This window comes from Nycticebus coucang, chromosome 17 (assembly GCF_027406575.1).
Source record: "Nycticebus coucang isolate mNycCou1 chromosome 17, mNycCou1.pri, whole genome shotgun sequence".
NCBI lineage: Eukaryota > Metazoa > Chordata > Mammalia > Primates > Lorisidae > Nycticebus > Nycticebus coucang.
In genome coordinates, this window is record NC_069796.1 from 80,376,488 (window position 1) to 80,388,596 (window position 12,109).

Genomic DNA, 12,109 nt, shown 5'->3' on the forward strand with positions numbered 1-12,109 from the left:
TTGGTTGTTATTTTAGGTTGACCTGTGCCTGGCTCCTGATCTTAGAGGAAAAGCTTTCAGTCTTCCAGTACTGAGCACATTTGCTGTGGAATTTTCTTTCTTTATTTTTTTTTGAGACAGTCTCACTGTGTCACCATTGGTAGAGTGCTGTGGCATCACAGCTCACAGCAAACTCAAACTCTCGGGCTTAAGCGATTCTCTCGTCTCAGCCTCCCAAGTAGCTGGGACTACAGGAGCCCACCCCAATGCCTGGCTATTTTTTGTTGCAGTTGTCATTGTTGTTTACCTGGCCCAGGCCAGGTTCAAAACCACCCCTCAGTGTACGTAGCTGGCACCATAACCACTGTGCTACGTGCGCCAAGCCTGCTGTGGATTTTTCATTTATGGCTTTTACTACGTCAATGTAACTATCTTCTATTCCTAGTTTCTTGAATGTTCTTGTCATTAAAAGGTGTTGAATTTTGCCAGATGCTTTTTCTGCTCAATTGAGATGATCATGTGGTTTTCTTTTCTTTTTCTTTCTTTTTTTTTTCTTTTTTTTGAGACAGAGTCTCAAGCTGTGACCCTGGGTAGAGTCCTATGGTGTCACAGAGCTCACAGCAAATTCAAACTCTTGGGCTTACCTCAGCCTCAGCATTTTCTTGCCTCAGCCTCCCAAGCAGCTGAGACTACAGGCATCCGCCACAATGCCCGGCTATTTTTGGTTGTAGTTGTCATTGTTATTTGGCAGGTCGGGGCTGGATTCGAACCTGCCAGCTCAGGTGTATATGGCCAATGCCCTAGCCACTTGAGCAACAGGTGCCAAGCTAATCATGTGGTTTTCTTATATAGTGTATTAGTATAGTGTATTACCTTGACTAATTTTTTTTTTTTTTGCAGTTTTTGGCCAGAGCTGGGTTTGAACCCACCATCTGCGGTATATGGGGCCAGCACCCTACTCCTTTGAGCCACAGGCGCCGCCCACCTTGACTGATTTTTTGTATTTTCATCCACACTTGCAATCCAGGTGGTCATGGTATCTAATCCTTTTATTGCACTGTTGAATTCAGTTTGCTGGTTTTTTGTTTTTTTTCCAAAACAGAGGCACAATGTTTTTGTCACATGGATATCTTGTATAATACTTAAGTTAGGGCAGTTTGAAACTATATTTTTGAGGATTTTTGCTTCAGTGTTCACAAGACATATTTATTAGTCTGTGCTTTCCTTTTTTGTAATTTTTTTTTTTTTTTTTTTTGAGACAGAGCCTCAAGCTGTTGCCCTGGGTAGAACCTCCAACTCCTGGGCTCAAGCGATTCTCCTGCCTCCACCTCCCAAGTAACTGGGACTACAGGCACCTGCCACAACGCCCATCTATTTTTTGGTTGCAGCCATCATTGTTGTTTTGGCCAGCCCAGGTTAGATTCAAACCCACCAGCTCACGTGTGTGTGGCTGGCGTCTTAGCCACTTAAGCCACAGGCACCAAGCCTTTTTTGTAATATCTTTATCTGGCTTAGGTATCAGGGTAATGCTGGCCTTGTGGAATAAATTAGGAACTATTCCCCACAGCCAACGACACAGTAAGTAAAGCAAGCACACAGCCCTCAGAATGGGAGAGGATATTTTCAGGTTATGCTTCTGACAAAAGTTTGATAACCAGAATCCACAGAGAACTCAAACTTATTAATAAGAAAAGAACAAGTAATCCCATTTCAGTGTGGGCAAGGGACTTGAACAGAAGCTTCTCTGAAGAAGATAGGTGCATGGCCTACAGACACATGAAAAAATGCTCATCACCTTTAATCATCAGAGAAATGCAAATCAAAACTACTATGCAATATCATCTAACTCCAGTAAGAGTAGCTCATATAACAAAATCCCAAAACTACAGATGTTGGTGTGGGAGAAAAGGAAACACTTCTGCACTGCTGGTGGGAGTGCAAGCTAATACATTCCTTTTGGAAAGAAGTATGCAGAATACCCAGGAAGCTAAAAGTAGACCTGCCGTTTGATCCTGCAATTCCTCTACTAGGCATATATCCAGAAGACCCAAAATCACTTTATAATGAAAATATTTGCACCATATTGTTCATTGCAGCTCAATTCATAATAGCCAAGTCATGGAAGAAGCCCAAGTGCCCATCAACCCATGAATGGATTAATAAAGTGTGGTGTATGTATACCATGGAATATTACGCAACATTAAAAAAGATGGAGACTTTACCTCTTTTACATTTACATGAATGGAGCTGGAATATATCCTACTTAGTAAAGTATCTCAATAATGGAAGAAAAATATCCAATATACTCAGTACTATTATGAAAACAATTCACAATCATTCACACGTTCACATGAAGAATAGATCACAACTATGGCACAGGATGAAGGGGGGGAGGGAGGGTGAATGATGTGATCACACCTATAGTGCATAATGCAAGGGTACATGTCAGATCTATTAACTATAGAGTATAAATGTCTTAACACAGTAAGTAAATAAGATACGGTATATATTAACCAGTGTGATGTAAGCGTTCCTAATTCTTTTTCTTTCTTTCTTTTTTTTTGCAGTTTTTGGACCAGGTTGGGGTTTTTTTGTTTGTTTGTTTTATTTTTTTAAATTTATTTATTTTTATTGTTAAGTTATAGCTGTGTACATTAGTGCAATCAAGGGGTACAATGTGAGGGTTTCCTATACAATCTGAAATATTCTCATCAAACTGTTCAACATAGCCTTCATGGCATTTTCTTAGTTACTGTATGTAGGCATTTGTATTCTGCATTTAGTAAGTTTTGCCTGTACCCATTCTAAGATGCACTGTAGGTGTGGCCCACCCATTACCCTCCCTCCACCAAAACCTCACCCCTCCCTTCCCCTTCCTTGGCCCTTTCCCCATAGTCTTGTGCTATAGTTGGGTTATAGCCTTCATGTGAAAGCTATAATTTAGCTTCATAGTAGAGCTGAGTACATTGGATACTTTTCTTCCACTCCTGAGATACTTTGCTAAGAAGAATATGTTCCAGCTCCATCCATGTAAACATGAAAGAGGTAAAGTCTCCATCTTTCTTTAAGGCTGCATAATATTCCATGGTATACATGTATACATGTACTACAATTTGCTAGTCCATTCGTGGGTCGATGGGCACTTGGGCTTCTTCCATGACTTAGTGATTATGAATTGGGCTGCAATAAACATTCTGGTACAGATGTCTTTGTTATATTGTGAGTTTTGGTCTTCTGGCTATAAACCTAGTAAAGGAATTATAGAATCGAATGGCAGGTCTATTTTTAGGTCTCTAAGAGTTTTCCAAACATCCTTCCAGAAGGAATGTATTAGTGTGCATTCCCACCAGCATTGTAGAAGTGTGCCCTTTTCTCCACATCCACACCAACATCTCTGGTTTTGGGATTTTGTTATGTGGGCTACACTTACTGGGGTTAGGTGATATCTCAAAGTAGTTTGATTTGCATATCTCTGATGATTAAGGATGATGAGCTTTTTTTCAAGTGTTTGTAGATTGTGCGTCTGTCTTTTTAGAGAAGTTTCTCTTCAAGTCCCATTCCCACCCTGAGATGGGATCACGTGTTCTTTTCTTGCTAATACGTTTGAGTTCTCTGTGGATTCTGGTTATTAGACCTTTATCGGAGGTATAACCCACAAATATTTTCTCCCATTCTGAGGGCTGTCTGCTTGCTTTACTCACTAAGTTCTTGGCTGTGCAGAAGCTTTTTAGGTTGATCAGGTCCCAGTAGTGTATTTTTGAAGCTGCTTCAATTGCCTGGGGAGTCCTCCTCATAAAATATTCACCCAGGCCGATTCCTTCAAGAGTTTTCCCTGCACTTTCTTCAAGTATTTCTATAGTTTCATGTCTTAAGTTTAAATCTTTGATCCAGTGAGAGTCTATCTTAGTTAATGGTGAAAGGTGTGGGTCCAGTTTCAATCTTCTACAGGTTGCCAGCCAGTTCACCCAGCACCATTTGTTAAATAGGGAATCTTTTCCCCACTGAATGTTTTTAATTGGCTTGTCAAAGATCAAATAACAGTAAGTAGCTGGATCCATCTCTTGGTTCTCTATTCTGTTCCAGACATCTACTTCTCTGCTTTTGTGCCAGTACCACGCTGTTTTGATCACTTTTGATTTATACTACCGTCTCAGGTCTGGTAGCGTGATTCTTCCTGCTTTGTTTTTATTGCTGAGTAATGTTTTGGCTATTCGAGGTTTTTTCTGATTTCATATAAAACGAAGTATTATTTTTCCCAGATCTTTAAAATATGACAAAGGAGCTTTAATAGGAATTGCATTAAAGTTATATATTGCTTTGGGCAGTATGGACATTTAAACAATGTCGATTCTTCCCAGCCATGAGCATGGTATGTTTTTCCATCTGTTAACATCTTCAGCTATTTCTTTTCTTAAGGTTTCATAGTTCTCTTTGTAGAGATCTTTCACATCCTTTGTTAGGTATACTGCCAAATATTTCATCTTCTTTGGCACTACTGTGAAAGGAATAGTCTTTGACTGTTTTTTTCAGCTTGGTTGTTGTTGGTATATATAAAGGCTATAGATTGGGACGGGCGGCGCCTGTGGCTCAAGGAGTAGGGCGCCGGTCCCATATGCCGGAGGTGGCGGGTTCAAACCCGGCCCTGGCCAAAAAAAAAAAAAAGCTATAGATTTAGGGGGCTGGGTGTTGATTTTGTAGCCTGAGACATTGGAGACAATGGGCAACCTTACCTGGTTCCTGATCTAAGTGGAAATGATTTCAATTTAACTCCATTCGATATGATATTGGCTGTGGGCTTGCTGTAGATGGCCTCTATTAGTTTAAGAAATGTCCCTTCTATACCAATTTTCTTAAGTGTTCTGATCATGAAGGGATGCTGGATATTACCAAAGCTTTTTCTGCATCAATTGAAAGAATCATATGGTCCTTATTTTTTAGTTTGTTTATGTGTTGAATTACATTTATAGATATACGTATATTGAACCAGCCTTGAGACCCTGGGATAAATCCCACTTGGTCATGGTATAATTTTTTTGATGTTTTGTTGGATTCTGTTTGTTAGGATCTTATTGAGTATTTTAGCATCAATATTCATTAGTGATATTGGTCTATAATTTTCTTTTCTTCTTGGGTCTTTCCCTGGTTTGGGGATCAAGGTGATGTTTGCTTCATAGAATGTGTTGGGTAATATTCCTTCTTTTTCTATATTTTGGAAGAGGTTTAGTAGTATAGGTACTAGTTCATCTTTAAAGGTTTGGTAGAATTCTGACATAAAGCCATCTGGTCCTGGGCTTTTCTTTTTAGGGAGATTTTTGTATAGTTGATGCTATTTCAGAACTCGATATAGGCCTGTTCAACATTTCCACTTCATTCTGGCTAAGTCTTAGTAGGTGGCATACTTCCAGGTATTGGTCAATTTCTTTCAGATTTTCATATTTCTGAGAGTAGAGTTTCTTTTTTTTTTTTTTTTTTTTTTTTGTAGAGACAGAGTCTCACTGTACCGCCCTCGGTAGAGTGCCGTGGCGTCACACGGCTCACAGCAACCTCTAACTCTTGGGCTTATGCAATTCTCTTGCCTCAGCCTCCCCAGCAGCTGGGACTACAGGCGCCCGCCACAATGCCTGGCTATTTTTTTGTTGCAGTTTGGCCAGGGCTGGGTTTGAACCTGCCACCCTCGGCATATGGGGCTGGCGCCCTACTCACTGAGCCACAGGCGCCGCCTGAATAGTTAATTTTAAGTCTACAATTTCTTTCATAAGTTTCTTTTTTTTTTTTTTTAGACAGTGTATCATTTTGTTGCCCTTGGTAGAGTGCTGTGGTGTCACAACTCACAGCAACCTTCAGCTCTTGGGCTTAGGTGATTCTCTTGCCTCAGCCTCCTGAGTAGCTGGGACCACAGGCACCTGCCACAACACCCAGCTATTTTTTTGTTGCAGTTTGGCCAGGGCCGAGTTCAAACCTGCCACCCTTGGTATATGGAGGCAGCGCCCTACTCAATGAGCCACAGGCACCACCATTTGCTGAGTTTCTTATTGGAGGAGCTATCCAACACTGCCAAAGGAATGTTAAAATCTCTGACTATTATGGAGCTAGAAGAAATCAAGTTGCTCATGTCTGTTAGGGTCTCTCTTATAAATTGAAGCACATTCTGGTGGGTGCATAAATGTTAATAATTGAACTCTCATTTTGTTGAGTGTTACCCTTAACAAATATGAAGTAACCATCCTCATCTTTCCTTGCTTTTGTTGGTTTAAAGCCTATTGTAACTGTGAATAAAATTGCAACACTAGCTTTTTTCTGATTTCCATTTGCCTAAAATATAGATGACCATCCCTTCGCCCTGAGTCTATATTTATCTTTTAAGGTAAGATGAGATTTTTGTATGCAGCAGATATCTGGCCTGAGTTTTTTTTTTTTTTTTTTCTATTTTTGGCCGGGGCTGGGTTTGAACCTGCCACCTCCGGCATGTGGGACCGGCGCCCTACTCCTTGAGCCACAGGTGCCGCCCAGGCCTGAGTTTTTGTATTCAGTCAGCCAACCTCTGTCTCTTTTAAGGACAATTTAAAACATTCACATTAATTGAGAATATTGATAAGCCTGGCAATATTTTGGGTTTCGAGTTTTTCGAAAGTCCAGTGGACATTTTTAATCCTTTTGCCACTGTGGAAGTTGGAATTTGATCAAAAGTTTCTGAGTGAGTTTACTTTTGTGGTAGAGGATTGTGCTGGTCATTATGGAGGATAAGTCTGAGAATATCCTGGAGAGCTGGTTTAGTTTTCACTAATTTCTTCAACTTGTGAATGTCATTAAAGTATTTAATTTCTCCATCATAAATGAAACTCAGTTTAGCTGGATACAGGATCCTGGATTGAAAATTATTTTGTTTTAGGAGATTAAAAGTCCATGACCACCCTCTTCTAGCTTGAAAGGTTTCAGCAGAGAGATCTGCAGTCATTCTAATATTCTTCCCCTTGTACGTTATGGTTTTCTTACATCTGGCTGCTTGCAGAATTTTCTCCTTCATATTAACTTTGGCAAAGTTAATTGTAATGTGTCTGGGAGATGCCTTATTTTGGTTGAGTCGTGCTGGGGGTCTGAAACTGTCTGCTATCTGAATTTCAGAATCTATTGGCATGTCTGGAAAATTCTCCTTGATTATCTCATGGAGTAGAGCATCTGGGCTTTTCTTTTTTTTTTTTTTTTTGTAGAGACAGAGTGTCACTGTACCACCTTTGGGCAGAGTGCCATGGCAACACATGGCTCACAGCAACCTCTAACTCTTGGGCTTACGCAATTCTCTTGCCTCACCTCCCGAGCAGCTGGGACTACAGGCGCCCGCCACAACGCCCGGCTATTTTTTTGTTGCAGTTTGGCCGGGGCTTGGTTTGAACCCGCCACCCTCGGCATATGGGGCCGGCATCCTACTCACTGAGCCACAGGCGCCGCCCCATCTGGGCTTTTCGAAGCAACCTTGTCACCTTCAGAAATTCCTATAAGGTGAATATTTTGAATTATCCCAGAGTTCTCTGAGAGAATGATCTGTTTTTTGCTCTCCACTTCTCTTCCTCTTTGAGTTTTTGGGAGTGTACAAAAGCTTTGTCTTCAATGTCAGAAATCCTTTGTTCTGCCTGCTCCATTCTGTTACTAAGGGATTCTACTGTATTTCTAAGATTTTTTTTTTTTTTTGGTAGAGACAGAGTCTCACTGTACCGCCCTCGGGTAGAGTACCATGGCGTCACACAGCTCACAGCAACCTCTAACTCTCGGGCTTACGCGATTCTCTTGCCTCAGCCTCCCAAGCAGCTGGGACTACAGGCACCTGCCACAACACCCGGCTATTTTGTTGTTGTTGTTGTTGTTGTTGTTGTTGTTGTTGTTGCAGTTTGGCCGGGGCTGGGTTTGAACCTGCCACCCTCGGCATATGGGGCTGGTGCCCTACTCACTGAGCCACAGGTGCCACCCTATTTCTAAGATCTTTGAGGGCTACAAGCTCTTGTCTCAATGTGTCAAAATCTCTGGCAATTTTTTCTTTGAATGCATTTAATTCTTGAGACAACTTTTGAAATGCTCCTTAAATTTCTAATTCCAACCTTACTTCCATTCTATTAATCTTATTTTTAGGCTCAGCACCTGTGGCTCAAGTGGCTAAGGTGCCAGCCACATACACCTGAGCTGGCGGGTTCGAATCCAGCACGGGCCTGCCAAACAACAATGATGGCTGCAACCAAAAATAGCCAGGCATTGTGGCGGGTGCCTGTAGTCCCAGCTACTTGGGAGGCAGAGACAGGAGAATCGCTTGAGCCCAGGAGTTGGAGGTTGCTGTGAGCTGTGATGCCACAGCACTCTACCCAGAGTGATAGCTTGAGGCTCTGTCTCAAAAATAAAAAATCTTATTTGCAATCCAAATCCTGAATTAGATTTCTGAAATATCAGCCATTTGTTTATGAATGAGATCTTCTGGTGTGTCCACAATGTCATTCCTTGGGGGATTCGATCTACTCTGATTATTCATGTTGCCAGAGTTTTTCCATTGATTCCACCCCATGAATATTTTGCACCATTTGGCTAGATGAGCAGACAGGTATAGTTGGGTTAGGGGCTCCTAGAATAAGGATTAACCAGCCCTTTGCCCAAGAGCTGGGACTGGTGTCTGTACCTTTTCCCCTAGAGTTTTAAAAGGACACAAACAGTACTAAGGCCTAAGACATGGGGGACCTGCTTGCTGTGATGGCACTAAGTGGCTCTGTCTTTTTTTCAGCTGGTCTCTGTCCAATCCTAATGAATCAGTAACTCCAAGTTGAAGTCTCAGCTGTGGAGAAATACCAAGAACTAAGTCATCATTCAGAGCAACAACTGGAAAGAGAAAATAAAACCTTCCCACAACCACACACCCAGGATACCACTTTGGATAGTCCTCGGGTGATTGGCCCAGAACAAGTGTCCCAAATCAATGGTCCCAGTCAGCACCCGGTCTCAAGTGGGAGAGTTCAAAAGGTCTCCAGCAACTAGATAGCAGGGCAGCTCAAGTATGACTCACTTCAGTGGTCTGTGGAGTCAGAAGGACCCATCCAGCAAATGAATTAGTCTGGGAAGGTTGATGCCTCCTTCCCCACCTTACACCTCTGTCACACCCACTCAACTGGTAGCCCTGCAGGGCTGTGATCCAGTTCCCTCCGATAAACAGATACTCTAGGGGTTTGTGCCTTCCTGAGTCACAGGAAGATCTATGTCTCCTAAGCCAGACCGCCACCTTCTGCCACCAGCCTGCAGGGGGTGCTGAAGCCAGACAACCTCAGGTGCTTAATGGAAGCTGGAGCAATTCACTCAGTTCCAGCCCTGCCCCAGATTGACGTTGCTGCCAATTGGAGCAACAGTGCCAATCTGTATTCTCAAAGAACTAGCATTTCTGTCCCAGCTATATTCCCCTGCAGGCCAGGTGCTGTTTGAGTTCACAGAAACTGTGACTCAGCCCCACTCTATGCCGCTGCTGTTGCGCTAATTCTCCCAAAGCTGGAGTCTCTATCTCTGCTGTACTCTGTGTTGGGGTGGGCGCGGTTAGAGCTCACACTCAGCTCTCTGTTCTTGCCTCTCCCTGTGCTGGTGCTGTTGGCCTACCTGCTTTTGTCTCAGCTATGTTACCCTGGGGGCCAGGTGCCTCCAAGGCTCAGTAAAGCAGCTCTTCTGATTCAGCCCCACCCTGGGAGTATGCCATCTCTGCGTGTGCGTATTCTAGTCTCCATCCCCACTGCGCCCCACCCAGGCAGGTACCACCTCAGGAATACCCTTTACTCATGGGGCCTGCGTTTCTGTCCCAGATCTTTTCTGCCAGTGGCTGCCACCAGAGTAGAGGTCTGTCTTTCTCTGGTTAAAAGAGGCAGGGAGTGTCTCTCCAAAATATCCCCAGGGATGTGAGCCCTATTGCTCCCGCTGCTGCCACTGCTGCTCTGTGCCACACACCGCCTCTCCCTCTCCTGTATGGCTCCCGCGGTCCACTGTCCTCTCTTTCCTCTCTTTACACCCGTGCCACAGAATCAGCACAGACCTGCAACAACCCACACTTTGTCCACACCTTTAGAGAAAATGCCCAAGAATCTGGACTCCATGGAGGACAGGCTTCTCGACCTCAGGGTCAAGCTGTGGGGAGTGCTGGGAGTTCAGAATTGCACATAGAGAATATATAGTTTTATGCCTGTGGGAGAGTACTATGGCACCTATGGCACACTAGTGGGTCCTCTCTGGGGAAAGAGTTCCAGTTTTTAGAGGGTCTCTCCTGTGGGATTAAATAGGAGGAGTTCTGAGCTCTGCTAGCTTGTTTGTAGAACGTATCCTGTGAGCCATTCTCATGAGGGAGGGGACTCCCATCCACTTGGTGATGGATTTTGTATCTAATGTTTGTTTCCTTGGGGTTGCAGCTCGCCTCAAGGGATGCTCAGCAGGGTTGATGTGCATTCTTCAACCTTCTCTCTTGGCTCAGCTGCAGACCATAAGCTTACTTGCTAAACTTCTGTCCTTTCACTCTCCTTCTGGATGGGAGCTTCTGTGGAAACCTGGCTCCAGGTGGCCATCTTGCCTCTACCCCCGATATCTCTTTTTTATTTCATCATATATATATATATATATATATTTTTTTTTTTTTTTGAGACAGAGTCTTATTATGTCACCCTCAGTAGAGTCCCGTGGTGTCACAGTTCACAGCAACCTCAAATTCTTGGGCTTAAGCAATTCTCTTGCCTCAGCCTCCCAAATAGCTGGGACTACAGGTGCCCACCACAACTCCTGGCTATTTTGTTGTTGTAGTTGTCATTGTTGTTTGGCAGGCCCAGGCCAGACTCAAACCCGCCAGCCCCATTGTATGTGGCTGGCACCCTAACTACTAAGCTACAGGTGCTGAGCTCATCTTATATAATTTTATTTTTAATTTTCTTTACATTTTTCTCCCTTTTTTCTGATCAGCTTTAATGTATTTCATTTTGTACTCTATTTATGGGACAAAGCCTCACTTAGAAGCCTCGGTTAGGGTGTCCTGGCATTGGTTTGGCTCACAGAGGCCTTGAGCCCCTGGTGCAAGGGGCTCTAGTTTTGGTGTCTTCTAGTTTTGGCCTTTGAAAAGATGGTATTGGTAGATCAGTACTGTGATATACTGCTGATTTTTTTCTATATTTGGCAGTGGTTGGATCTTGCTTTGCTCAGGCTGCTAAAGAGATCCTAACCTCAAGGAATCCATGCAGCCCAGCCCCACAGGGCCTTGTAATGTGGGTCAAAGGACCCTGACAAACACCACCATTTCTCCTCTTTCTCTCTTTTGGTCCTTATTCTCTCTTCTTTCTATTTTTTCTTTCACTTCCCCTTTTTTTCTTTACCTTTTCTTTTCCTTTCTCCTTTCTCATTCTTTACCCTTCTCTTCCTTTTGACCCTATACCAGTGGTTCTCAACCTGTGGGTCACGACCCCTTTTGACTGTATTAAAGGTTCATGGCATTAGGAAGGTTAAGAACCATTGCCCTATACCAAAAGGACACTTCAACACCTAAGCACAGAGACAAAGCAACTTAAAGTGAAGGAGCAAGTGAGAGGGGGAAGTACGGGAAGAAAGTAAAGAAGAAGAAAACACACATTGGGGGGAACCAGCAGAAAACATCTGGCAACATGTAAAACCAGAATACAGCAATCCCCCCAAGGGACCATGAGCTAGCTACTACAGAAGATTCTTCCTAAAAAGAATTAATGGAAATGACAGAAATGGATTTTAAAATATGGATGGCAAAAACAATGAAGGGAATTGATGAGAAAGTGGAAAATAATCAAAAGTAAATCCAAAAACAGATCCAAATAATGGATGAACAATGTGAAGAATTTTGAAAGGATATAGCACCTGTAGCACAGTGATTATGGCACCAGCCACATACACCAAGGGTGGCGGGTTCAAACTCAGCCTGGGCCAGCTAAACAACAATCACAATGGCCTTGTGGCAGGTGCCTGTAGTCCCAGCTACCTGGGAGGCTGAGGCAACAGAGCATTTCCAAGACACATTGTAATGAACCCCAACAAAAAAGAAAAAAAGATAAAAAAAAGAAGAAGAAGAAAGAAAAAAAACCACATTGTAATGAACCTGTCTAAAGTTAAGATGAAA